Here is a 25,674-nt window from a genome sequence, read left to right as displayed (position 1 = left end):
TGCCAACATATTCCGCAGCACTTTACAATTGAGTGGGGACATGTACAGACAATAAGGACATTACCGAGTAACACATAAACAGTTAAAGAATGAGTGAGGGTCAAGCTTACAATCTAAAAAGTAAAAAGTACTTGTCATGTACAGTCCAGCCATCATTATAACAAATATGGGTTATGATATAAAGCTGGAAGCTCTGGTGATCAGCCAGGATCTGTCTAAGTACAGTTCCCATTTCTATTGGGTGCACGAAGGATGTAGAGACAGGTAAATACGAGGGAGCAGATTATGAGAATTTAGAACCAGGGAACAAGGAAGAGTTATATTAGTGATTACTGGGACTCCAGACGCCCCCGGAAGAAGCGAGCAGCGAAACGGCTCCCATTAAGGTGTGAGAACACAGCTTATCCTACAGTACAGTCTCCTTGTTCAAATATTTTTATTAAACATTTTGAATATTTTTGTAAATTTGATTAAATTTGAGCAAAAGTAGATTATGTAGTACTTACCCATTCTAACTGTAGGTAATACACACTTGTTATGTATGGAAATTTTGCTATGTGTGTAGTAGATCTTTGGACTCTTGTTGGATTGTTATGCCAAGGGAAGCCTTCATATGTATGACCACTAAGTGTGCAGAGCATGCCATGGCACCTTTGTTGTGTCATACTCTTCACATTACTTCACTCCATGGCAGCCTATGAATGAGAATAGATATAATTGCCATGTTTACATTTAACTTCTTTCATTCATTAACCAGCTTTAACCCCTTAGCGACCGCCGATACGCCTTTTAACGGCGGCCGCTAAGGGTACTTAAACCACAGCGCCGTAACGGCGCTGTGGAAAAAGTGAATAGCGCCCCCCCAGAGTCGGATTTTCTCTGGGGTCTCGGCTGCCGGGGGTAGCCGAGACCCCAAAGAACATGATCGGGGTCGGTTTTACCTACCCCTGTTTTGCGATCGCCGGTAATTAACTGTTTACCGGCGACCGCAAAAAAAAAAAAAAAGCGATCTCTTTTTAATTTCTCTGTCCTCCGATGTGATCGCACATCAGAGGACAGAGAAAAGGGGTCCCAGGTAGCCCCCCGATACTCACCTATCTCCCCCGATGCTCCTCGTGGCTCCCGGTAGGCGCCGCCATCTTCAAAATGGCGGGCGCATGTGGAGTGCGCCCGCCGGCCGGCACGGGACAATCTTTGGGGTCTCGGCTGCCGGGGGTATCCGAGACCCCAAAGAACATGATCGTGGTCGGTTTTACCGACCCCTGTTTTGCGATCGCCGGTAATTAACTGTTTACCGGCGACCGCAAAAAAATAGGGGGATTCGGGGACCCTATTATACTTACCGGTGTCCCTGGGTTCTCCTGCTGCTCCTCCTGGCTGCCGGCATCTTCTGGGCAAAAGAAAATGGCGGGCGCATGCGCAGTGCGCCCGCCATCTATCGCCATCTGCCGGCCGACAGGAGAAGAGCAGTTGGGGCTAAAATTAGGGTTAGGGCTAGGGTAAGGGTTAGGGCTAGGGTTAGGGCTAGGGTTAGGGCTAGGGTTAGGGCTAGGGTTAGGGTTAGGGTTAGGGCTAGGGTTAGGGCTAGGGTTAGGGCTAGGGTTAGGGCTAGGGTTAGGGCTAGGGTTAGGGTTGGGGCTAAATTTAGGGTTAGGGTTGGGGCTAAATTCAGGGTTAGGGTTCTTTCACACTTATGTCGGTACGGGGCCGTCGCAATGCGTCGGCCCGACATACCGACGCACGTTGTGAAAATTGTGCACAACGTGGGCAGCGGATGTAGTTTTTCAACGCATCCGCTGCCCAATCTATGTCCTGGGGAGGAGGAGGCGGAGATACGGCCACGCATGCGCGGTCAGAAATGGCGGACGGTCCGCCAAAACACAACTGATCCAGTGCACGACGGACGTGACGTGTGGCCATCCGTCACGATCCGTCGGCAATAAAAGTCTATGGGCAAAAAAACGCATCCTGCGGGCACATTTGGAGGATCCGTTTTTTGTCCAAAACGACGGATTGCGACGGATGCCAAACGACGCAAGTGTGAAAGTAGCCTTAGGGCTAGGGTTAGGGTTGGGGCTAAAGTTAGGGCTAGGGTTGGGGCTAAAGTTAGCTTTAGATTTGGGGTTAAGGTTTGGATTAGAATTGGTATTAGGGTTAGGGTTGGCATTAGGGTTGCGCTTGGGATTAGGGTTAGGTTTGGGATTAGGGTTAAGGTTAGGGTTGTGATTAGGGGTGTATTGGGATTAGGGTTAGGTTTGAGGTTAGGGTTGAGATTAGGATTAGGGGTGTGTTGGATTTAGGGTTTTGATTAGGGTTATGGTTAGGGTTGACATTAGTGTTGTTTTAGGGTAAGGGTTGTGATTATCGTTACGGTTAGTGATTAGGATTATGGATCGGGTTGGGATTAGGGTTAGGGGTGTGTTGGGGTTAGGGTTGGAGCTACAATTGGGGGGTTTCCACTGTTTAGTTACATCAGGGGGTCTCTAAACACGACAGCCAATTTTGCGCTCAAAAAGTCAAATGGTGCTCCCTCCCTTCTGAGCTCTGCCGTGCGCCCAAACAGTGGGTTACCCCCACATATGGGGCATCAGCGTACTCGGGATAAATTGGACAACAACTTTTGGGTTCCAATTTCTCCTGTTACCCTTGTGAAAATAAAAACTTGGGGGCAACAAAATCTTTTTTGTGGAAAAAAAAATATTTTTTTATTTTCACGACTCTGAATTCTAAACTTCTGTGAAGCATCTGGGCATTCAAAGTTCTCACCACACATCTAGATAAGTTCCTTGGGGGGTCTAGTTTCCAAAATGGGGTCACTTGTGGGGGGTTACTACTGTTTAGGTACATCAGGGGCTCTGCAAACGCAACATAACGCCCACAGACCATTCTATCTAAGTCTGCATTCCAAAACAGCGCTCCTTCCCTTCCGAGCTCTGCCGTGCGCCCAAACAGTGGTTTACCCCCACATATGGGGCATCTGCATACTCGGGATAAATTGGACAACAAGTTTTGGGGTCCAATTTCTCCTGTTACCCTTGTGAAAATAAAAACTTGGGGGCTACAAAATCTTTTTTGTGGAAAAAAAAATATTTTTTTATTTTCACGACTCTGAATTCTAAACTTCTGTGAAGCACTTGGGCATTCAAAGTTCTCAACACACATCTAGATAAGTTCCTTGGGGGGTCTAGTTTTCAAAATGAGGTCACTTGTGGGGGGTTACTACTGTTTAGGTACATCAGGGGCTCTGCAATCGCAACATAACGCCCACAGACCATTCTATCAAAGTCTGCATTCCAAAACAGCGCTCCTTCCCTTCCGAGCTCTGCCGTGCGCCCAAACAGTGGTTTACCCCCACATATGGCTCATCAGTGTACTCGGGATAAATTGGACAACAACTATTGCGGTCCAATTTCTCCTGTTACCCTTGTGAAAATAAAAACGTGGGGGCTACAATATCTTTTTTGTGGAAAAAAAATATTTTTTATTTTCACGACTCTGCATTCTAAACTTCTGTGAAGCACTTGGGCATTCAAAGTTCTCACCACACATCTAGATAAGTTCCATGGGGGGTCTAGTTTCCAAAATGGTGTCACTTGTGGGGGGTTTCCACTGTTTAGGCACATCAGGGGCTCTCCAAACGCGACATGGCGTCCAATCTCAATTCCAGACAATTCTACATTGAAAAAGTAAAACGGCACTCCTTCTCTTCCAAGCTCTGCGGTGCACCCAAACAGTGGTTTACCCCCACATATTGGGTATCGACGTACTCAGGAGAAATTGCACTACCACTTTTGTGGTCTAATTTCTCCTGTTACCCTTGTGAAAATAAAAATTTGGGGGCAAAAAATTATTTTTGTTAAAAAAATGCGATTTTTTTATTTTCACGGCTCAACGTTATAAACGGGGGTTCAAAGTGCTCACCACACATCTAGATAAGTTCCATAAGGGGTCTAGTTTCCAAAATCGTGTCACTTGTGGGGGGTTTCCACTGTTTAGGCACATCAGGGGCTCTCCAAACGTGACATGGCGTCCAATCTCAATTCCTGCCAATTCTACATTGAAAAAGTAAAACGGCGCTCCTTCACTTCCAAGCTCTGCGGTGCGCCCAAACAGTGGTTTACCCTCACATATTGGGTATCGACGTACTCAGGAGAAATTGCACTACCACGTTTGTGGTCTAATTTTTCCTGTTACCCTTGTGAAAATAAAAATTTTGGGGCAAAAAATCATTTTTGTAGAAAAAATGCGATTTTTTTATTTTCACGGCTCAACGTTATAAACTTCTGTGAAGCACATGGGGGTTCAAACTGCTCACCACACATCTAGATAAGTTCCTTAAGGGGTCTAGTTTCCAAAATGGTGTCAATTGTGGGGGGTTTCCACTGTTTAGGCACATCAGGGGCTCTCCAAACGCGACATGGCGTCCGATCTCAATTCCAGACAATTCTACATTGAAAAAGTAAAACTGCACTCCTTCACTTCCAAGCTCTGCGGTGCGCCCAAACAGTGGTTTACCCCCACATATGGGGTATTGGCGTATTCAGGAGAAATTGCATAACAAAATTTATGGTTACATTTCTGTTTTTACACTTGTGAAAATAAAAAAAATGGTTCTGAATTAAAATGTTTGCAAACAAAAGTTAAATGTTCATTTTTTCCTTCCACATCGTTTCAGTTCCTGTGAAGCACGTAAAGGGTTAATAAACTTCTTGAATGTGGTTTTGAGAACCTTGAGGGGTGTAATTTTTAGAATGGTGTCACACTTCATTATTTTCTATCATATAGACCCCTCAAAATGACTTCAAATGTGATGTGGTCCCTAAAAAAAAAGGTGTTGTAAAAATGAGAAATTGCTGGTCAACTTTTAACCCTTATAACTCCATAACAAAAAAAAATTTTGTTTCCAAAATTGTGCTGATGTAAAGTAGACATGTGGGAAATGTTATTTATTAACTATTTTTTGTGACATATCTCTCTGATTTAAGGGCATAAAAATACAAAATTTGAAAATTACTAAATTTAAAAATTTTTCGCCATATTTCCATTTTTTTCATAAATAATCGCAAGTAATATCGAAGAAATGTTACCACTAACATGAAGTACGATATGTCACGAAAAAACAATCTCAGAATCAGCGGGATCCGTTGAAGCGTTCCAGAGTTATAACCTCATAAAGTGACAGTGGTCAGAATTGCAAAAATTGGCTCGGTCATTAAGTACCAAATTGGCTCTGTCACTAAGGGGTTAAGCATGCCTCGGGAACTTTTCCTATTATACACCTCTGTGTAGGTTATTGCTTTTTCCGCTGGTTACAGCACATTGTATAGTATTTACCATTGGCTTTATATCTTGATATCTGACACTGACCTTTTTTTTATTTATTTATGCTGTGTCATTTCCCCTCCTTTTTGGATGTTCTTGCTCTGTCTTTTTATAGTTATTGTTTTATGTTTATAAATTAATAAAAGAGCACTTTTTTATTTTAATTCTTGTTGGAATCACTAATCTAATGGCTACATGCTGCATAACACACAGTAAAATGCCACCACATCCCTCCTACACACAGTATGATGCCCACATGGCCCCCCACACAGTACAATGCCCCCACAACACAGTACAATGCCACCACATTCCCCCCCACACACACACAGTATGATGCCCCCACATATCATGATTGATCGCAGAGCCCACCACACTTGGTTTGGTGGTCATCACAGCCCCCCATACACAGGATAGTCATCACAGCCAGCCACACACGGGATGACTTTCCTCACAGTGCCCCACATATGATATAATGGCTCTCACAGGCCCCCAACAACACCCCAGACAATATGATGTCACCACAGCTTCCCTATATTGTATTAGCTATCAACCATAGCCCCTTGCATACAGTATGAGCCCTCCCCCCACAGGACCCCCACACCACACATAAAAAACTCAGAAGGCGCAATGTAGTGACATCATCACGTCTTCTGTCACTGTTGCTTGGGCCAAATAGTGGGAGGAGCCAGCGACTTCCTTCTTCTCCAATATATTCGTGCCAGCAGGGTTTCCTCCTCCATTATATATTTGGATGTCGGTGGGGTTGCCAACTTGACTTTTTACTTTTTCTGGACAGCTTATCAAATAATCACAGACTGGCAAAAAAATTTTTGGACACACTGGAAAATCATAAGAAATCATGACTGTAAATGATATATATCTAAAGCTCATAATTCTGATATGAAGACAATAGCTGCTTTCACTGTAAAATTATAATTACAGTCCAAAATATCTGCATAAGTTTCTTCAGCTTACAAAAAAAATCAGACACCTTAAAAAAATGTTATGGACAGGAAAAAAATGCCATATTTTTACAGACACTCCTGGAGTTTCTGGACAGTTGGCAATGTTGGATCCTGAAGCGGTCGCATAGTGCAGCTTGTGGATCACAGTTTTAAGCTCTTTGTCTGCCTTGGTCCACGAGCCAGACAGCAAAAGTCAGAGGGCCAGATGTGGCCTGCATACTGCACTTTGCCCAGTTCTAATATATACCATCCATGTGGTATAGATTTGAGTTACTGCAAGTTATGTACTCCTTAGCTAAAAACACTCATGGAAAATGTTTAGAGAAGTATTTTTACCCCTGTGTAAAATATGACCTCTGCCAGAGCCCATTCAAAGGAGCAGAGGGGGCACCAGCAGTCAGACCCTCAGCAACTTATGGCCCTTTAACCCCTTCATGACCTTGGACACAGCCATACGTCCAGGTTGGTGTACTTACTGACCTTGGGCATATGGATACGTCCTGGCGATTTGCACACAGAAACTGTGAGTGCGCCACTGCCGCCGGGTGTTCAGCTGACATGACAGCTGGCACCCGGCACTACTGACAGGAGCGGTGCCCGCATGGCTCCCGGCAGTTGAACTTGCTGTATGCTGCAATATCAATCACAGCGTTTAGAAGGCAGGCAGAGTGAGTGGGTTTCATCTGCCCTCCCATCAGCACCCCACAACCTCATTGTGAGTGGCCGATCATTACAATGGTGAGTGACCTGATGTCGTCATGATGACATCCGGGTCACCAGGCTCTAGCAAGCTTGTTACACCATGCTTAGAGCATAATGTGAGAAGCTTATATGTCAGTGCAGCTGTCCAGAGTAACTCTGCTGCCTCATTATAGTGAATGGATCCCTCATGGGGTATCATCTCAATCACATCATTCAGAGATTTAGATGCAGACCTAGATATAAGTATTCAACGTAAAGTGCCGAATAAATGTGATCCCAAATGTTAAAAAGTTCCCAATAAAGGCTTCAACAAAAAAGCAAGTCCCCACTCAGGTCCGTCATTTGATAATGGAAAAATAGGGGGCTTCCACGGTACTGGTAGCACAAAGGCTCCGGAAAAGCTAAATGGCTCTTTGCCCTCCAAAAGAAATTCAGCAAATTCTGCACTCCCAAATCGAAATGCCCCCCTCTGATCTGAGTACCAATGTGCCTAATCTACATTTAGCATCCAAATGTTTGGCATTTCTGAAGCGATAACTTCCCACCTAATATACGGGTGTTTGTCTCTAGAAGCATGAGCTGGGCACTACCCCGCACTGGGCACTACAATGGCAATTTGCAATTTTCACTCAACAACATCTACTGCTGCTTATTTCTGGAAAACAACCATGGAGTCAAAATTGTCAGTACATCTGTAGATAAATTCCCAAAGGGGTATAATTTCCAAAATGGGGTCACTTGAGTGGAATTCTGCTCTTCTGGCACTTAAGGTCTCTGTACATGGAGTCCGCAAACTATTCTAGGAAAATCTGTGCTTTAGAAGGCAAATATTGCTCCATCCCTCCCAGGTATCTCCGTATGGTTAAGCAGTAGTATACAGCCTCATATGGGGTATTTCTACATTCAATAGAAATTGTGGTACAAATTTTGGTGCCATTTTTACATATTTCTGTGTGAAAATGTAAAATCTGGAGCTAAAAACATTTTGGTGGTAAAAATATTAGTTTTTCTTCACAGCACAATGGTATAAAATTATATGACACACCTGTGCTGTCAATATGATCACTGCACCCCTAGATGAATTAATTGAGGTGTTGTTTGTAGAATAGGGTAATTTATGGGAGATGAGGGGGGCTCTGCTCTTCTGGCACCTCAGGGGCTCTGCCAAACCAGTCCAGCAAAATCTGAACTTCAATATGGCGGCGCTTCTTCCCTTTTGAGCTTTGCACTGTGCCTCAAAAGTGGATTTTAGCCATATACTGGCTATCAGGGTACTCACAAATTTTGGGGTCCATTTTCTCCTGCTATCCTTGTGAAAATGAAAAAATTGGGGCTAAGACAAACTTTTGTGGGAACGATATATACTTTTTTCATTTTCACAGATCAAAGTTATAAAATTCTAGGAAGCATCTGTGGTTCAAGGTGCTCACCACACATGTGGAAAAATTCCTTGAGCGGGTCTTGTTTCCAAAATGGGATCTCTTGTGGGAGGGGGTTCCACTGTTTAGGCACATCAGGGGCTCTCCAGACTAATCCATCAAAATTTGTGTTCCAAAACATCTCTCCATCCTTTTCTGAGACCTGTCATGCATCCAAACAATAGTTTTCCCCCACATTTGGGGCATCTGCATACTCAGGAAAAATTGCACAACAAATTTCGGGTTCCACTTTCTCCTGGTATTCTTGTGAAAATAAAAAATTGAGTCTAAAAGAACATTTTTGTGGGAAAAATGTGTTTTCATTTTCAGGTTCAACATTATAAACTTCTGTCAAGCACCTTGGGGGATAAAGGCGCTCACCCCACATCTAGATAAATTCCCTGAACGGGTCTAGCTTTCAAAATGGAGGCATTTGTTGAGGGTTTCCCCTGTTTAAGCTCAAATGGCGCTCTTTCCTTCCCGAGCCCTGCCATGTGCTCAAACAGTAGTTTTTCCCCACATATGGGGTATCTGTGTGCTCAGGAAAAATAGCACAATTTTTTTTCTGGTCCATTTTCACCTCTTACCCTAATGAAAATAAAAAAGTAGGTCTAAAGCAAATTTTTTTTCGCGAAAAAAAGTTAAATGTTCATTTTTTCCTTCCACATTCCACTAATTCCTGGGAAGCACCTGAAAGGTTAATAAACTTCTTGAATGTGGTTTTGAGCACCTTGAGGGGTGCCATTTTTAGAATAGTGTCAATTTGGGGTACTTTCTGTCATATAGACCCCTCAAAGTCACTTTAAATGATGTGTTTCCTACAAAAAAAGGGTTATGTAAAGTTTGCAGTAAAAATTAGGAATTGTTGGTCAATTTTTAACTTCCTAACAAAAAAGCTTCATTTTGTGTGACAACTCTCTGATTTAAGAGCGTAAAAATAAAAAGTTTAAAAATAGCAAAATTTTCAAAAAATTTCTGATTTTTTCACAAATAAATTCAAGTCATATCGAACAAATGTTAATGTTACCACTACCACAAGTACAATATGTCACAAAAAAAACAAATCTCAGAATCAGTGGGATCCATTGAAGCGTTCAAGAGTTATTATAACATTAAAGGGGATATCCAAAACTTTAGAAAAAAAACATGTAGTTGCTAACAGAGACAACTACCTGTCTTTTGTAACCAGCGCTGGTCAGTGACAGCTCCTGCTACAGATTCAGCTGCTCCCTGGCAACAGAGCATCAGTTTCTCTTCCTGTTGACAGTGCTGGACTACTGGTGTCATGGTGATTGACAAATGGCTTCCCCCAATTAGGCAGAAGGGAGCCATCATGACACCAGTAATCCTGCCCTGTCAACAGGTAGAGTAACTGGTGCTCTTTTGTCAGGGAATAGCGTAATCTCTGGCAGGAGCAGTCAATGACCAGATCCAGGAAGGACAGACAGGTTAGCAACTACATGCCTTTTTTTATTTCTTAAGTCCCAGATATCCCCTTTAAATTGACACTGGTCAGAATCAGGGCTGTGGAGTCGATACGCCAAACATCCGACTCCAACTCAGACTCCTCAATTCCCATGACACCAACTCCAACTCCACGACTCTGACTCCCTCATACATGGAAAATAGCTAAGGCATACAATAGAACTAGCCTTGTCTGTACCCTCAGGATAAATATGGGAATAGCTATGGAGGATATCCACTAACTTAAAACATAACCTTTAATAAATATACCGTAAGTAAAAAACTCGGATCCTAACCAAACACATACATAGACAATACAAACGTGTTGAGGTGAACCAGTGCTCGAGATAAAAAATTGGATCAGTCTTACCAATTTTGACGGACATATGGAAAAAATCCCTCAGATTCCATGAGGGTGGTGGTTCCAGATACTTTGGGCCAAGGGTAGGGAAAGGTACACTGCCACTGTCTTCCCTGTGAACCCTTAAAGAGCTCCTGTCCTGACAAAGACAGGCCCCGAGTGAGCCCTACTATGGGAACCCACCAACCAAAATGTAGCCCTAAATGTCTCTCTTCTCCCTACACGTTTCAACTCCAATGGGGGAGCATCATCAGGGGAGTTGTGCAATCAAGGAGGTACCAATGGGTCCCCTCAGTAGTCCAAACAGGACAGTCCATAAAAGTCCATACAGGTCCGTATAAGTCCGTGCCAAATGGGTCCCGCAGTGGCTGGGAAATCCCAAAAAGGTCAAAGATGCTAGCTGTGTCTGCAGCTTAGGTAAGTCCTTAAGTCCTGACATACTGACCAAAAAGCCCTCCTTATAAAGGTCCTTGTTATTCAGCTGAAGGAAATCACCCCCTAATTAATCAAGAAAATGGCACTACATACCAAGTCCTGGCTGTGTTCATTGTATCACCGCGCCATTGTATTCCGGCAACAAGGACGCACGTTACCGGAAGTCCCGCCGCCATCTTGGATACGTCACTTCCGCCCACCATATTACCGGAGCCCGATGCCCCCACAGATTAATAGGGACATTAGCACTGCGAATAACACCCTGGCTGCTACAGCCGCACCAATTGAACACAGGCGCTGACACTCATGTGCCACCGCGAATGCGTCATGTCCGCCCGCCCTACAAGCCAAGTCCAGCGTTCATATAAATTGTAAAGGGCAATCGCGCCATCTTGTATGTGCCCTTTATGTCATTGGTGGCGGACGCCATATTTAAGGAGTCCAGGTGTTTCATATAGGGTATCCGCGCCATTTTGTGTGTGCCATATCTGCCATTATTTGTGGACGCCATATTTAAGGAGTCCAAGTGGATTATTTAGGGTATCCGCGCCATTTTGTATGTGCCATATGTGCCATTATTTGTGGATGCCATGTTTAAGGAGTACAGATGGTTGATACCTAGGCACCATTTTGTCTGTGCCATAATAACCCATTCTCAAAGAAACATAATGCACATATCAAGAAAATCTTCATTGACACATAATAGGTGCAGAATCCTATACGCCTCGATAATAAATGTCAATAAGAGGAAGGTAGGAAGGGGAAGGGGAGGAAAGGGGATGGAAGAGAGTGCCCTTTATATCCATAAATACAGGCAAACAGCCAAAATATGTAATACAGTAATATTTTGAAGATACATATGTCATATTTAACGGGAACATTGGTGATGAATTAACCAATCACCATAGACCTAATGGTGGCCAAGGATGATCATAATCAAACGTCAATATGTACATAGTATACAAACCATATCTATATCATGTCCCTAAGGGACTTCAGCTTAGTCAGGAGGGGGTCAGCATAGGGGACAAACTATGTGACATAAAAGTTAGGTCCGAAAAAATGAAAAAAGTTCCTTTCAGGACTAAACAATGGGTTTTAAACCCCCAAATGGGATCCCCATTAAGTATTGCCACTGAAGATAATTATAGTAAGGAACAATGGCTCCTATACTATATGATAAGATTCAATATGACTTGTTTTGTTTTCTTTGACTATTTCTATGGCTCAAAAACCCTTAACAAAGTCTGAGTTACTGAGTGGGACACACATATAAAAAGAACGTGCAAATATGCCAACATAATCAATCTATATAGGATAGAAGAGACCACACTGGAGGAAAGAGGAAGAGGGGGGGGAGATAGAGGGAGGCTAGAGAGGGGAGTGGTTTTTACAGGAAACATCCAAAATTAATCTGGTCATTCAAGGCTCGAGGATGGCAGGTGTCCAGCGTGAAAATCCAGCTGGCCTCTCTTTGCAGCAACAGTCTGTCCAGGTCACCACCTCTGTTTGGCATGTCAATTTTGTCAATCCCCATAAATCGTATAGCTCTGGTATCTCCCCCATGTGCACTGTTAACATGTTTGGCGATTGGGGTATCCCTTTGATGTCGTATATCGCCAAGGTGTTCCTCCACCCTTCTTCTAAACTCCCTTATTGTCCTCCCGACATAGGTGATGCCGCATTGGCAGGTGGCTCTGTAGATAACACCTGTGCTTCTGCAATTTACAAATTTCTTTAACCTAAAAGTTTCTTGTGTGTTTTCGTTAAAGAATTCCTTTCCGGTACATATTGACTTGCACGCTATGCACCCACCACACCTGAAGCACCCTGCCGATCTTTGTGGGAGCCATGTTGTTTCCTTAGGTGCAGTAAAGTGACTATGTACAAGTCTGTCACCTAGTGTCTTGGCCCTGCGGTAGGTAATGACCGGTTCCTTTCCCAGAGTGTCTCTGAAGTCCTTGTCCATCTTTAAAACACCCCAGTGTTTTCATATGATGTTTTTAACAGATGATGCTCCATTGTCATAAGTACAGATTAGTCTCGTCACTTTAGAGGATTCACCCTCCTCCCTACAGGGTGTGCGGAGGTTTTCCCTCTTTTGTTGGCATGTCGAAATGCTTCTCGCAAAATCCGATCCGGGTAGCCTCTGGCCAAAAACCTCAATCAGAGGTCGTCGGCCATAACTTTGAAGTCCCTCTGGTTAGAACAATTCCGTCTTAATCTCAAGTACTGGCCTTTTGGGATACCTTTCTTTAGTGAGTAGGGATGGCTGCTATCCCATCTCAATAAAGAATTAGTTGCAGTGGGTTTCCTGTATATAGTGCTCTCCAAGCAATCCCCGTCCTTTGATTTGGTAATTAATACATCAAGAAAAGGTAATTGAAATTCTTATTGCCATTTATTATCGAGGCGTATAGGATTCTGCACCTATTTTGTGTCAATGAAGATTTTCTTGAGATGTGCATTATGTTTCTTTGAGAATGGGTTATTATGGCACAGACAAAATGGTGCCTAGGTATCAACCATCTGTACTCCTTAAACATGGCGTCCGCAAATAATGGCACATATGGCACATACAAAATGGCGCGGATACCCTAAATAATCCACCTGGACTCCTTAAATATGGCGTCCACAAATAATGGCATGATATGGCACACACAAAATGGCGCGGATACCCTATATGAACCACCTGGACTCCTTAAATATGGCGTCCGCCACCAATGACATAAAGGGCACATACAAGATGGTGCGATTGCCCTTTACAATTTATATGAACGCTGGACTTGGCTTAGGGGGCGATTTCCTTCAGCTGAATAACAAGGACCTTTATAAGGGGGGCTTTTTGGTCAGTATGTCAGGACTTACCTAAGCTGCAGACACAGCTAGCATCTTTGACCTTTTTGGGATTTCCCAGCCACTGCGGGACCCATTTGGCATGGACTTATACGGACCTGTATGGACTTTTATGGACTGTCCTGTTTGGACTACTGAGGGGACCCATTGGTACCTCCTTGATTGCACAACTCCCCTGATGATGCTCCCCCATTGGAGTTGAAACGCGTAGGGAGAAGAGAGACATTTAGGGCTACATTTTGGTTGGTGGGTTCCCATAGTAGGGCTCACTCGGGGCCTGTCCTTGTCAGGACAGGAGCTCTTTAAGGGTTCACAGGGAAGACAGTGGCAGTGTACCTTTCCCTACCCTTGGCCCAAAGTATCTGGAACCACCACCCTCATGGAATCTGAGGGATTTTTTCCATATGTCCATCTAAATTGGTAAGACTGATCCAATTTTTTATCTCGAGCACTGGTTCACCTGAGCACGTTTGTATTGTCTATGTATGTGTTTCGTTAGGATCCGAGTTTTTTACTTATATTTATTAAAGGTTATGTTTTAACTTAGTGGATATCCCTCATACATGGCTCATGTTTAAGTTTAAGTGATAAATTTACTGTAGTAAAATGGTAACAGACTTTTAATCTTTATTATGATACAATAATAAATCCATTTAAATATAACATAAAATATATTTATTGGAATACAACTTTAGAACTAAAAAAAACTTTGCATATTTACAATATATTATTCACTCTGCACTAAGTGAAAAAAACAGTTTTCAACAAAAATATACTGAGTAGCATTTGTGCAGTCTATGAATTTGTTGCGAGAAATAGTATCGCCTCCATCAGATGCTGCTTCATAGATTACCTCAAATCTGACCTAATTATTCGAAGGCTAGAGAACAACCTCTCTAGGATGGCTCAGGTCCACATAAACCGCTGCCAGATAAATTTTATTTTCTAATAGCAGTGTCATAGAAGCAGCAATGCTATCTGCAATTAAACCTCCTCTTTGGGACAGGCAAAACAACAAGTTCTTCCACTCCTTTATAAAAATGCCAGGAGTTTAATCCTCAGCTTGTAACTTTTTAGTCACTGTAAATGGGTGATGAAGCAATTCCTTCAATTCAGCCACCTGTGTCCATTGACCTTGATGTAGTGTTACCTGATGGTTGGCAATATCTACAAGGAAGGGTTTCAGCTCTAGCAATCGCTCAATCATTAAATAAATGCTGCCCCACTGAGTTGCTTAATCCACAATTGTCCGTTTTCCAGCACGTCTCTTCAAGTTGGAATCAATTTTAACGGTTCTGACAGCAATAGCCAATTTCCTCACTTTGCTAATCAAAGTTCCAGCATGTCCCTCTTGCAGACTATCTCTTATTGCCAGCTGCGTGCGCACAACACAGCACATGTGATGAATAGGAAAGAGGTGTGAAGCAGCTTCAACAAGATCATCTAATTGTAAAGAATTATTTTGCTGTTCTTCTGTAGTAATATCTGTTTGTTCCTCCATTATGGGAACAGAACTGTGGCCTTCCATCTCCAACATACTGAATGTGAAATGTTCTTCGAGCTGCTGTTCACCTTCATTATTCTCATTCATCAGTTTAATTGTACTTATCATGTTGGAAGCGTTATCAGTTACAATAGCAAGAATCTGTTTTTTTTTTCAGTTCATAATCTTGCAGAACTTTTTTCCACTAAGGTCTGGAGAAACTGGCTGCTGTGATGAGCTTTAGTATCTTTTGCTGACAGCTTAACAATTTTTTTGTTGTCACAAACATATCGAACTTTGATAGCAAAATAGTTCACTGTGTGACGTGTGCAGGCATCCATTTTAAGAAATACAAAGCATCTCGAGAGTCTTTTTTAAGATCTTACTTTTGTATAAGAGCTTCTTCAATCACTAATTTTCTAATACTTTCTCTTTCCAGAGAAACACCAAGTTTTCAATCCATTTCTCCATAGAGAGCTGTTAAAGCTGTTCGTGCAAATAATTGTACACAGTCCTTCACAACAAGCTCGATGAGCTTTCTTTAAAACACATCTGCTGTCATTGTTACAGTAACTGTCACTTACAAAATATCTTGTAACTAAGTGATGAGGGAATATAGTTAGAATATAGAAGTGCTGGTCTCTGGTTTCTTGGTGCTGCTGTGATCTTTTTCAGTCACAGCTTTGTAAACTTCTGGGTGGCAGCGTTGTAAATGTCTTCTTAGATTGGAAGCTCTTGAAGGAGCATTTTTACCACTGCCTGAGTATCTACTGATTTTGGCATCACAGCATTTGTTTTCATCTGGGTCACTTATACACTGACACACAAAATGTTTATCTTGAGTCACTGTGAATTGCTCAAATACAGCTGACTTATAAGATGCTTCTTAGAAATTTTGTAATTCTGTAAATTCACTTAAAATAATTTTGTCCTGTAAAAAAATAAAGTATATTGTAATTCTTGCAATAGGGAATCATGCACTGTATAATTTGGCATAGAAATAAAAGAATCTTTGCACAAATCAATAGGACAGATGATAAGTATAAAGTTTGTAATATGTGTCGTTAAATAGCTTTACTCTGAACTTTCAATGTCAAGGCTTGTCTCAGCAGGGAACAGCTCACTAAATGCTTCACATCATATTTCTTCACAGTCTATGAAGATAGGAGGGAGAGAGCATGTTTGTGCTGAATCACATTCCAGAACACACACACAAACATATGTCCTCATCGATCCTGTTACTGTATTTCCGAATTTGAGATGTTAGAAAACATTTTTTCCCCTTATATTCTATGTATAGTGTATATAAGTCATCAGAGCAGCTAATTTCTCCAAACATGAGCTAAGAGGAAAAATGAACTAAAACATCAAGCATACAGAGACAACATAAACTGGACTATTGATTTATGCAGTTTATTGAAAGTTTAGATATGCTTTAGGAAGTACTTACCTTCTTTAATCCTGCTTTCCTATTCACTCCAGAAATTCTGTGATGAATGTAGGCTTTCCTTCCCTAAAATAGTAGGATAAGCAGGAAATCCTGAAGATAGAGGACTATAAACCAGCTGATCAAGCCTTGGAGGAAGCTATGGAGGAGGAGGCAGACCACCAAAATGGACTCAGACTCCGACTCCACAGCCCTGGTCAGAATAGTAAAATTTGGCCTGATCATAAACATGAAAACAGGCTTGGGGGTAGAGAGATTACCAGTCACCAGATATTTTAGTGTGTGAACCAATGCCACCAGCTTTTTGAGCGACTGTACTGCATTACTTAAATGTGTCCATCATCCCCCAACTTTCTGTATACCACCAAAAATACCTTTTTATTTTGCCCCTCGCCTTATATAAATGCTTTTGGTCCGGTTCGATGGGCTTGATTTCATCATGTCTGTTCCGCCTTTTTGCCCTCAAAAGCTGTCTTCCGGCTTTGACTGATATGGATGATGCATCCAGCATGAGCCACATATCCTAAAGAGATCTAGCGTCTGCGCTTTAGCATTGTTGGCTCATGCAGGCACACTTTGCTCTGCCCTACTGCAGGCAGAGCACAAAAATAACTGCGCACAGGAAACATCTCGGTGAATTGGTTCCAGTAAAAATGGAGCTGGAACGATGTTTCCCGGTCATATGCAAAGTTATGATTGGTGCTCTTTCTGCATAAGAGCAGAGCAAAGTGCACCCGTGAGAGCAAACAATGTAAAGCGCAGGTACGAGATATCTTTTGGCTATGTGGATGATGTTGGATGCATCTTCCAGGTCAATTAAAGCTGGAAGACAGCTTTTGGGAGCAAAGAGGCGACATTGACAATGTGAAAATGACACTCATTAGAGCAGACCAAAAGTATTTACACACAGTGAAGGGGAAAATAAAAAGGTATTTTTGGTAGTATACAGGGAGAGTTAGGGCATGATTGACACATTTAAGAAATGAAGTACAGGCACTCAGAAAGGTGGTGGCATTGGTTCAACATACACTAAAAAACTGGCGACAGGTCCCTGTTAATAAAAATCTGTAAAAAATATTTTTGTCCCATATGACTTCTACATCAGAGCAGGCTGTATGGGCCACATAACTCTGGAGTACACCGAGACACTGCTGGGGCCTAATAAATGGTAAGGCTGGTTTCACATTTGCATTTAGGAGGGCTGCGGATGGCTGGGTACTTCCTCCCTTCCTGAAGCTCCACCTACTCTGCATGTGTCCTGCTTACATATCTTTAACATTGGGTATGCAGGGACATGCGTTGTGTTGTGAATTCTGCTCTTGGGCTCCCTCCGGTGGTTATGAGTGGTAGTGCTGCAGTAGTTGGATCGCAGCATTTATCAGGTGTATCTATTTTTTGCAATTTGGGCTGGGCTATTTAAGTCCTGCTTTATCCTTTAGTCAGTGCCAGTTGTCCATTGTTTTTGGAGGATTCTCTTCCCTTCTGGTCTCTCCTGTTTGCTGTGCTTTTCTACAAAGATAAGTCCTGGCTTTGTTTTTGCTGTCCACCTGCTGTGGACCTTATAGTTCTGTGCATTTTCATGTTTGTCTTGTCCAGCTTTGTCTGTGAAGGATTTTTTGCAGCCAAGCTGTGTCTCTGGAGATGCAGATATACCCTCCATGTCTTTAGTCAGATGTGGTGATTTGTATTTTCTGTGGTGGATATTTTCTAGTGTTTTTTACTGACCGCATAGTACTCTGTTCTATTCTTTCTTTTTAGCTAGTATGGCCTCCTATGCTAAATTCTGATTTCATGTCTGCGTATGTTATTTCCCTCTCCTCACCGTCAATATTTGTGCACGGGCTAAGCCTTGCTGTTCCCGCTCTAGTGGGTTGCTTCTGCCTTTGCCGGTCCCTGAGAGACCTTGGACGCATATTTCTATGGATTTTATTTCAGAGCTTCCGGTTTCCCAGAGGATGTCTGTTATCTGGGTGGTTTGTGACCGGTTTTCTAAGATGGGTCACGGCTTCGGGTTGGGGATTTGGTCTTGTTGTCTTCCCATCATGTTCCTATGAAGGTTTCTTCCCCTAAGTTCAAGCCTCGGTTTATTGGTCCTTATAGGATTTATGAGATTATCAATCCAGTGTCTTTTCGTTTGGCCCTTCCGGCCTCGTTTTCCATCCATAATGTTTTCCATAGATCTTTGTTGCGGAAGTATGTGGTGCCCGTTGTTCCCTTTGTTGATCCTCCGGCTCCGTTGTTGATTGATGGGGAGTTGGAGTATGTGGTTGAGAAGATTTTGGATTCTCGTTTTTTGAGGCGGAAGCTTCAGTATCTGGTCAAATGGAAGGGTTATGGCCAGGAGGATAATTCTTGGGTTGTTGCCTCCGATGTTCATGCTGACGATTTGGTTCGTGCCTTTCATTTGGCTCGTCCTGATCGGCCTGGGGGCTCTGGTGAGGGTTCGGTGACCCCTCCTCAAGGGGGGGTACTGTTGTGAATTCTGCTCTTGGGCTCCCTCCGGTGGTTATGAGTGGTAGTGCTGCGGTAGTTGGATCGCAGCATTCATCAGGTGTATCTATTTTTTGCAATTTGGGCTGGGCTATTTAAGTCCTGCTTTATCCTTTAGTCAGTGCCAGTTGTCCATTGTTTTTGGAGGATTCTCTTCCCTTCTGGTCTCTCCTGTTTGCTGTGCTTTTCTACAATGATAAGTCCAGGCTTTGTTTTTGCTGTCCACCTGCTGTGGACCTTATAGTTCTGTGCATTTTCATGTTTGTCTTGTCCAGCTTTGTCTGTGAAGGATTTTTTGCAGCCAAGCTGTGTCTCTGGAGATGCAGATATACCCTCCATGTCTTTAGTCAGATGTGGTGATTTGTATTTTCTGTGGTGGATATTTTCTAGTGTTTTTTACTGATCACATAGTACTCTGTTCTATTCTTTCTTTTTAGCTAGTATGGCCTCCTATGCTAAATTCTGATTTCATGTCTGCGTATGTTATTTTCCTCTCCTCTCACCGTCAATATTTGTGGGGGGCTATCTATCCTTTGGGGATTTTCTCTGAGGCAAGATAGGTTTCCTGTTTCTGTTTTTAGGGGAAGTTAGTTCTTAGGCTGTGGCGTGGGGTCTAGGGAGTGTTAGGTGCCCCCCACGGCTACTTCTAGTTGCGCTGCTAGGTTCAGGGTTTGCGGTCAGTACAGAGACCACCTTCTCCAGAGTCCGTCTCATGCTGCTCCTAGGCCACCAGATCATAACAGCGTTGTATGAGGATGTGTCCGCATGCAATTTGACATGTGTGTCGACCGCACAAAAATGCAAAATATTGTGTTTCAGTGCGGTCGCCGCACACGTTCAATCACCGCATGCAGACGCATCTGCATACAACGCATGTCCCTGCGTACTCAATGTTAAAGATAGGTTTGCAGGACGCATGCAAAGTAGGCGGAGCGTAGGTGGAGCTTCAGAGGGAAGTATCCAGCCATCCACAGCCCTCCTGAACGCAAATGTGAAACCAGCCTAAGTCTAACAAAAGGAGAAAGCTATAAATATATATACATATATATATTTATATATATATATATACGAATGTATAACCACTTTACAAATCAGCAAGCAGAAATAAGCCAAGGTCGAGATAAGTGATGATGAAAGCAAAAGGCCTGCAAGTGTCAGTATTCCGGGTTTTGCAAGTCACCTTGTGAATAATCTTGCCCTTTGTTAAGATGGAATTTGCTGTTTTTGTCTGTCCTACTTCCTGCTCGTTTAAAACCCGACTCAGGTGTCAGCTTCCTTGCTGGAGTATCCTGCTTCCATTCACCTTCAGCTCAGCTGCTTGTTCTTAGTGTGCTTCTACCCCTGACTCTTGACATTCTCTGCATGTTATCTTTAGTCTGTTTACCTTGGAAATTAACCCTTGATTCACTCCTCCTGGTAAGAACTGTATTTTTGAACTGTGTTTCTGGACTGTGTGTTGCTACTTAATCCTTCATTACTCCCCCCGGTGGGAGCTGCTGGAACCAACACCAGTATAATACTTTAACGTGAACCTGTTTCTGGACTTACCCGTGTTCCTGCCACATCTGAGATCAACTTATGAATTAGTTTCTGGACTTAACCGTGCACTGGGATTAACCTGAGGACTTGTTCTGGACTTCCCTGTTGTGAATTCTGTGGTCAAGCTCCCTCCTGTGGTCATGAGTGGTACTTTGGCTGGTTCTGTCTATGAGCTTCTGCTGGTGGATGTGAGTGGGGCTGCGGCTTCTGAGTTTCCTTCCTCAGGTGACGAGGTTAAGTCGTTAGGTGCTGCTCTATTTAACTCCACCTAGTTCTTTGTTCCTGGCCTCCAGTCAATGTTCCAGTATTGGTCTTGCTTTCTCCTGGATCGTTCTTATAGCCTGTCTGCCCAGCATAAGCTAAGTTCTGCTTGTGTTACTTTTGTTTGCTATATTTTCTGTCCAGCTTGCTGTATTGGTTTTTCTTGCTTGCTGGAAGCTCTGAGACGCAGAGGGAGCACCTCCGTACCGTTAGTCGGTGCGGAGGGTCTTTTTGCCCCTCTGCGTGGTTGTTTGTAGGTTTTTGTGTTGACCGCAAAGCTATCTTTCCTATCCTCGGTCTATTCAGTAAGTCGGGCCTCACTTTGCTAAATCTATTTAATCTCTGTGTTTGTATTTTCATCTTAACTCACAGTCATTATATGTGGGGGGCTGCCTTTTCCTTAGGGGAATTTCTCTGAGGCAAGGTAGGCTTATTTTTCTATCTTCAGGGCTAGTTAGTTTCTCAGGCTGTGCCGAGTTGCATAGGGAGCGTTAGGCGCAATCCACGGCTACCTCTAGTGTGGTATGATAGGATTAGGGATTGTGGTCAGCAGAGTTCCCACGTCTCAGAGCTCATCCTATGTTAGTAACTATCAGGTCACTTTGTGAGCTCTTAACCACTAGGTCCATTATGGTTCTGAATCACCTGTTCATAACAGTACTGGAGGCCCAAAGTACTAATGCTTCTCAATAGAGGGAAAAGAGAAGTTCTGAGACCATTTTTTTTTCTTTGCACTGTGTTTTGTCTCTCTTTTCCCCTTTACATCAGGGTGGTTCAGAACACAGGTGTAGACATGGACATTCAAGGTCTGTCCTCTTTGATGGATAATCTCGCTATAAGTGTTCAGAACATTCAAGATTTAGTGGTTCAGTATCCTATGTTAGAACCTAAAATTCCTATTCCTGAGTTATTTTCTGGAGATAGAGCTAAGTTTATGAATTTCAAAAATAATTGTAAACTATTTCTGGCTTTGAAACCCCGCTCCTCTGGTGACCCAGTTCAACAAGTAAAGATCATTATTTCTTTATTACGTGGCGACCCTCAAGACTGGGCATTTTCCCTTGCGCCAGGGGATCCGGCATTGCGTGATGTCGATGCGTTTTTCCTGGCGCTTGGATTGCTTTATGATGAACCTAATTCAGTGGATCAGGCAGAGAAAATCTTGCTGGCTCTGTGTCAGGGTCAGGATGAGGTAGAGATATATTGTCAGAAATTTAGGAAGTGGTCTGTGCTCACTCAATGGAATGAATGTGCTTTGGCAGCAATTTTCAGAAAGGGTCTCTCTGAAGCCCTTAAGGATGTCATGGTGGGATTTCCTATGCCTGCTGGTCTGAATGAGTCTATGTCTTTGGCCATTCAGATCGATCGACGCTTACGTGAGCGTAAAACTGTGCACCATTTGGCGGTATTATCTGAGCATAAACCTGAGCCTATGCAATGCAATAGGACTTTGACCAGAGCTGAATGGCAAGAACACAGACAACGGAATGGGCTGTGTTTTTACTGTGGTGATTCCACTCATGCTATCTCCGATTGTCCTAAGCGCACTAAGCGGTTCGCTAGCTCTGCCACCATTGGTACGGTACAGTCGAAATTTCTTTTGTCCGTTACTTTGATCTGCTCTTTGTCATCCTATTCTGTCATGGCATTTGTGGATTCAGGCGCTGCCCTGAATTTGATGAACTTGGAGTATGCTAGGCGCTGTGGGTTTTTCTTGGAGCCCTTGCAGTATCCTATTCCATTGAGAGGAATTGATGCTACGCCTTTGGCCAAGAATAAGCCTCAGTACTGGACCCAGCTGACCATGTGCATGGCTCCTGCGCATCAGGAGGATATTCGCTTTTTGGTGTTGCATAATCTGCATGATGTGGTCGTGTTGGGGTTGCCATGGCTACAAGTCCATAACCCAGTATTGGATTGGAAATCAATGTCTGTGTCCAGCTGGGGTTGTCAGGGGGTACATGGTGATGTTCCATTTCTGTCTATTTCATCATCCACCCCTTCTGAGGTCCCAGAGTTCTTGTCGGATTACCGGGATGTATTTTATGAGCCCAAGTCCAGTGCCCTACCTCCGCATAGGGATTGTGATTGCGCTATCGATTTGATTCCTGGTAGTAAGTTTCCTAAAGGTCGACTGTTTAATTTGTCTGTGCCTGAGCACGCCGCTATGCGGAGTTACGTAAAGGAATCCTTGGAGAAGGGTCATATTCGCCCGTCGTCGTCGCCATTGGGAGCAGGGTTCTTTTTTGTGGCCAAGAAGGATGGTTCGCTGAGACCTTGTATTGATTACCGCCTTCTAAATAAAATCACGGTCAAATTTCAGTACCCCTTGCCGCTGCTGTCTGATTTGTTTGCTCGGATTAAGGGGGCTAGTTGGTTCACCAAGATAGATCTTCGTGGTGCATATAATCTTGTGCGCATTAAACAGGGCGATGAATGGAAAACAGCATTTAATACGCCCGAGGGCCATTTTGAGTACCTGGTTATGCCATTCGGACTTTCTAATGCTCCATCAGTGTTTCAGTCCTTTATGCATGACATCTTCCGAGAGTACCTGGATAAATTCCTGATTGTATACTTGGATGATATTTTGGTCTTCTCGGATGATTGGGAGTTTCACGTGAGGCAGGTCAGAATGGTGTTCCAGGTCCTGCGTGCAAATTCTTTGTTTGTGAAGGGGTCAAAGTGTCTCTTTGGTGTTCAGAAGGTTTCATTTTTGGGTTTCATTTTTTCCCCTTCTACTATCGAGATGGACCCTGTTAAAGTTCAGGCCATTTATGATTGGACTCAGCCGACATCTCTGAAGAGTCTGCAAAAGTTCCTGGGCTTTGCTAATTTTTATCATCGCTTCATCAATAATTTTTCTAGTATTGCTAAACCGTTGACTGATTTAACCAAGAAGGGTGCTGATGTCGTCAATTGGTCTTCTGCTGCTGTGGAAGCTTTTCAAGAGTTGAAGCGTTGTTTTTCTTCTGCCCCTGTGTTGTGTCAACCAGATGTTTCGCTCCCGTTCCAGGTCGAGGTTGATGCTTCTGAGATTGGAGCAGGGGCTGTTTTGTCGCAAAGAAGTTCTGATGGCTCGGTGATGAAACCATGCGCCTTCTTTTCCAGGAAGTTTTCGCCTGCTGAGCGTAATTATGATGTTGGCAATCGAGAGTTGCTGGCCATGAAGTGGGCATTCGAGGAGTGGCGTCATTGGCTTGAAGGAGCTAAGCATCGCGTGGTGGTCTTGACTGATCACAAGAACTTCACTTATCTCGAGTCTGCCAAACGGTTGAATCCTAGACAGGCTCGTTGGTCGCTGTTTTTCTCCCGTTTTGACTTTGTGGTTTCGTACCTTCTGGGCTCTAAAAATGTGAAGGCGGATGCCCTGTCTAGGAGTTTTGTGCCCGACTCTCCGGGTTTGTCTGAGCCGGCGGGTGTTCTCAAGGAGGGGGTAATTTTGTCTGCCATCTCTCCTGATTTGCGGCGGGTGCTGCAAAAATTTCAGGCTAATAGACCTGACCGTTGCCCAGCGGAGAAACTGTTTGTCCCTGATAAACGGACGAGTAGAGTTATCTCTGAGGTTCATGGTTCGGTGTTGGCTGGTCATCCTGGAATCTTTGGTACCAGAGATTTGGTGGCTAGATCCTTTTGGTGGCCGTCTCTGTCGCGGGATGTGCGTTCATTTGTGCAGTCCTGTGGGATTTGTGCTCGGGCTAAGCCCTGCTGTTCTCGTGCCAGTGGGTTGCTTTTGCCCTTGCCAGTCCCGAAGAGGCCCTGGACACATATCTCTATGGATTTTATTTCGGATCTCCCCGTCTCTCAAAAAATGTCGGTCATTTGGGTTATTTGTGATCGCTTCTCGAAGATGGTCCATTTGGTACCCTTGTCTAAATTGCCTTCCTCCTCTGATTTGGTACCATTGTTCTTCCAGCATGTGGTTCGTTTACATGGCATTCCGGAGAACATCGTTTCTGACAGAGGTTCCCAGTTTGTTTCGAGGTTTTGGCGAGCCTTTTGTGCTAGGATGGGCATTGATTTGTCTTTTTCCTCGGCTTTCCATCCTCAGACAAATGGCCAGACTGAACGAACCAATCAGACCTTGGAAACATATCTGAGATGTTTTGTTTCTGCCGATCAGGATGATTGGGTGTCTTTTTTGCCTTTGGCTGAGTTCGCCCTTAATAATCGGGCCAGCTCGGCTACTTTGGTTTCGCCGTTTTTCTGCAATTATGGTTTCCATCCTCGTTTCTCTTTAGGGCAGGTTGAGTCTTCTGACTGTCCTGGTGTGGATACTGTGGTTGATAGGTTGCAGCAGATTTGGACTCATGTGGTGGACAATTTGACATTGTCCCAGGAGAAGGCTCAACGTTTCACTAACCGCAGGCGCTGTGTGGGTCCCCGACTTCGTGTTGGGGATTTGGTTTGGCTGTCATCTCGTTATATTCCTATGAAAGTTTCCTCTCCTAAGTTTAAGCCTCGTTTCATTGGTCCGTATAGGATTTCTGAGGTTCTTAATCCTGTGTCTTTTCGTTTGACCCTTCCAGCTTCTTTTTCCATCCATAACGTATTCCATAGGTCATTGTTGCGGAGATACGTGGCACCTGTGGTTCCATCCGTTGATCCTCCTGCCCCGGTTTTGGTTGAGGGGGAGTTGGAGTATATAGTGGAGAAGATTTTGGATTCTCGTATTTCAAGATGGAAACTTCAGTACCTGGTTAAGTGGAAGGGTTATGGTCAGGAAGATAATTCCTGGGTCTTTGCCTCTGATGTTCATGCTGCCGATCTGGTTCGTGCCTTTCATTTGGCCCATCCTGGTCGGCCTGGGGGCTCTGGTGAGGGTTCGGTGACCCCTTCTCAAGGGGGGGTACTGTTGTGAATTCTGTGGTCAAGCTCCCTCCTGTGGTCATGAGTGGTACTTCGGCTGGTTCTGTCTATGAGCTTCTGCT

Source organism: Ranitomeya imitator, chromosome 5 (genome assembly GCF_032444005.1).
Source record: "Ranitomeya imitator isolate aRanImi1 chromosome 5, aRanImi1.pri, whole genome shotgun sequence".
NCBI classification, from domain to species: Eukaryota; Metazoa; Chordata; class Amphibia; order Anura; family Dendrobatidae; genus Ranitomeya; species Ranitomeya imitator.
Note: the sequence above shows the minus strand (reverse complement) of the source record.